A 3,962-nucleotide genomic window follows, 5' to 3' on the forward strand; every position below is an offset into this window, starting at 1 on the left:
ATGGCAAAGGGATTATTTGCAGAGGCATGGGCAAGGTCAAGGGTACCTACAAGGAATGTACAAGCATCCAGGAACTACATACAGGGACATTCTAATAGGGAGAGGTGGAGGGAGCTCTTACCAGCACTTAGTGAGAGCTGTAGTACAGGCACTGCCCAACAGGAATGTGGCAGAGGAAAAGAGCCAGTGTCTAAACTATGGCCCTTACTGCCTGGAGGGTGGGGGCAGTCTGTGCCGAGGGTGGATAAATATTCTGCCTACTTGCTCTTCCCACCTTCTAAACTCCATCCATGGACCAAACCCATAGGAAGCCAGAGAATGCTGTCTGTAGCAGTTAGAAAAGGATGGGGAATGGGCAATCAGAACATGACTGGCACATGGTTAGTAAGGGATGGAGAGAGGGAAAGATATAACTCTACTGTCCTGGTAGTGAACTTCCCTGAGGTGAGGATTAGACGCCTGCTGTCCTGCTCCCGCCTTTATGAGGCTGACCTCCACACTTCATCCCCTAACATCCACTGCTCCTTTGAGTCCCTCCTTCAACCGCTGATGAGTAGTTTAGCCTTGACTCCAAGAAGGCTCTGAAATGGGAGCAGCACAGTTCTTTAAATTATCAGTGCTAACTGCATCCTAGGGTGAAAACTCATCACTATCCTCTTTCCTGCTTATATTTGCTCAGCTGTATTGTCCAACTGGTTTACCAGAAGATATACAAAGGATCAAATGACAATATAAACACATGACAATACAATGTTTGGCAGTGATGCAATGCTAATAAAACTGAAGTGTCCCAAATTACCTTCTTCCATTACAGTATTTCATTAATTTTAAGATGTGAATTTTTTTTTCACATGTTAACCTTTCTAAAATTGGGAGTCATATTACAATCCCATTAGCCAGGCAGCTGTTAGGATGGAGGTGTCATTGCCTGCCATGTGCATCAAAACTGTCATAATGGGTGTCAGCAGTTTTCTCCTCCACAAACTCTCATCCTGTTCAGCCTCAGCCCAGGGGTCCCACTCAGTGCCTGGGAAGAGTGGGGACCTCAGCTGTTACAGCCACTATCTCTTATATGTTCTACTTTTAGAGTCCAAAGGGTTAACAGGACATAGAGGATTACCCAGCACCAGCTCCACCCCAAGAAACTCAGAAAACGTGAGTAAATATGCTGGCTTCTTGGGCATTTAGACCAGTTATATCGGTCCTGACCCTAGGTTGTGAGCTATAGAAACCAACTTGACTTGATTTCAGCAGAGAAGGAATTTATTGATAGTTCTTTGGGCAGTTGGGGAAATTGCAGGGAAGACTGGAAAATCTGGCTTTGAGTAGAATGACCTATAAACTGGTCCCCTGAAGACACCGTGGTCAGCATCCAGGCTGTGGGCCCATTGTCATGGGGAATTGTCTCTTGGGCCTGCGTTTGGGCATCTCTGAGTCCTGATTCAAAGTCCAGGCTGGGTGTATATCACTGACTGAGCCTTGGTCATGTGGCTGCACATCTGTCACATGGCTGGCTGTGAGGGAAACTGGGAAAGTAAGTGGCATTTTTTGCTTTTATAAAAGGAGGTAGACTCTGCCTCCCACCAAGACACTTAAGGAGGGAGAAGAAGGTCAGATGATCGGCAGCCCAAAATCATGATGAATGTCTACTTTGATCAAAATAAAACTTCTTGGAATTCTAGGACATACACACGAAATTGGCACCTGCCAGTGAAGAGCCTGGCCAAGGCCTAGCAGTATTTGAGGGAAGGAGGGAGCACTGAGAAAACATGAAAGAAAATCTTGTTGATATCTACCTTGTCTGAATACCTCTCAGCCTATATGTTAGTTTTCTATAGTTTTGACCTGTGAACTTTACATGGTCTTTCATCAAGAGGTTATTTATGGCCTAGGTTTATCATATCATATCTGAAAATTGAAACCTTCCCTGTCTCTTTCGAAATTCAGAGATTTTTAATGGTGCTCCAGGATTTACTGAAAGCTTCTTTCTTCCTCATTCTGTATATTTAAAGCCCTTTACTATCTCTTTCCCCTGTGTCTCTGTCAACTCAAGGACATACTCACATTTCCTCTTGTGTGCAGTCGTTGCAATGGTGTGCTGGCTTTCTGAGGGGGAAAAAATAAGCCCTGATTTATATAGAATTTGCCAATTTCTTTGATATAAATACTCCCACCGTGGAAGATGTCAAGCAACCAAAGTTGTGGCTGAAAACCCCTGAATATTTAGCTATAAGCTTTTCTGAGACCCTCTAAGAGCCATTGCCTCTTACCTGGAATGTCTTAGGCCTGTAAGACCTGCCTTTTAAAGCAGTTTCCTCACTTGTTTAATCTGGAAAATGACTCATAGTGGATTCTTCAGCTAAAGCTGCTATGGAATATACGTTCCATGAGGGCAGAGGTCTTTGTTCACTGCTATACTCCCAGTGCCTAGAATAGTACCTGACACGTGGAAGGTTCTTAGTACGTATTTGTTTGTGCTGGTGTCTCTGAGGCTCTTCTCTGGGGCCGGTGAGGACAGCCACCTCTGCTATGTGCTAGTCCTCAGAGCACTTCCTTTCTCTTGGGTATTAAAGCTGAGTCAAAGGCCGCAGAGGCTCTCCTTATGTCCCATCTTTTTCACTGACGTGGGACATTGATTATGTTTGCCTATGTTGTTCCACTTCTCTTTTTAGGAAGACTCAGCCACATTTTTAACATTTTAACTTGCTTCTTAAATTGATCATTTCCTTTTTTATCACATCAGCCAGCACCATTTGCTGTACCAATTAGTGTTTTCCTCTTTATTTCCCTTTGCTTTTGAGTCAGCACTTGTTTTTTGACGTACTCCTTATAGTCTGTCTTGTGGACCGCAGTGAGCAATGTGAAGTTATAAAGTTTTGAGCATGCCAAAAACATGGCTGTTGACAGATGTTGTCCACCTTAGTTTATCTCCCTGGGCGGGTGAGCTTCATGGATGGTGTTGTCCTGCTGGGCCGATAGCTACTCCAGGCCTGGGCTCTACCACTGTCCCGCCTGGTTCGCCTACAATTCATTTCCTCTTCTTGTATCTTCCTTGAAAGTCCCCCTCCTAAAGTTTCCTGGGTATGTTCCCTCAAGGCACACGCCATGCCTGCATTCTCTCCTATAGCAATTGAGCCACCTCGAAACTCACTAGTAATGCTGGAAGCATTCTATGCCCATCTTCCCAGACCTCCCCGCTCAAACCTGGCCATAGTTACATGAATACCTGGTATAACAGTTGTAGTCTTTAAAGGGCGATTCCCCAATTAAACTTGTTGACTCTTTATCTGACCTTTGAAGAGGGTACTTCTCAAGAGCTTCATGGAACTGCACTCCCTGGTTGTCAGGTGGCAGGGGGTAGATCCTTCCAGTCTATTCTTGGAAATCTCATCTTCCTTTATTAGAGTTCTTTGGATCTCAGTCGCCCTTTCTAGTCTAGTAATAATCAAAATAAACAAAGAGGTATCTACCTTGAGAGCAGTTAGGCCAGAGCATATCTCCTCTTGCCTTTCAGATTGGACTAGCCAGGCTTCCACAGTCAAAACCTGTCTCTTGTCTATGGCCATGCCACCCTGAACATGCCTGACCTCGTCTGATCTTGGAAGCTAAGCAGAGTTGGGCCTGGTTAGTACTTGGATGGGAGACCACCTAGGAAGACCAGGTGCTGTAGCTGTTTTGAAGAAATTGAAAAACAAAAAAACAAAAAACCTGTCTCTTAAGGAACCTCCTCACTATGTGGCAGTGGCGGAAAGACCCAGTGCTGGCTAATCAGGATGGACACTGGCCGCCAACAAAGTGTATCTCTGGCTGAACCCTGGGCTTCCCTGCTGACCAGCCCCCTCCAATATCAGCCTGACTCTTTATCTTTCTCTCTCTCCAACTGCTCTCATTGTGACTTCAAGATCAAAGTTTTGTTAAAGAAAAAATTATTCATGGCTCTTGTTAAGGAACAGTAAGGCAGA

General features: G+C 44.8%; 1 pseudogene; it reads left to right on the top strand.

Moving 5' to 3' along the window:
• Nucleotides 1-3,554: 3,554 nt before the first annotated feature.
• On the top strand, nucleotides 3,555-3,673 carry LOC112477949 (annotated as a pseudogene).
• The last annotated feature ends 289 nt before the right edge of the window (nucleotides 3,674-3,962 follow it).

This window comes from Pteropus alecto, unplaced genomic scaffold (genome assembly GCF_000325575.1).
Source record: "Pteropus alecto unplaced genomic scaffold, ASM32557v1 scaffold131, whole genome shotgun sequence".
Classification (NCBI taxonomy): domain Eukaryota; kingdom Metazoa; phylum Chordata; class Mammalia; order Chiroptera; family Pteropodidae; genus Pteropus; species Pteropus alecto.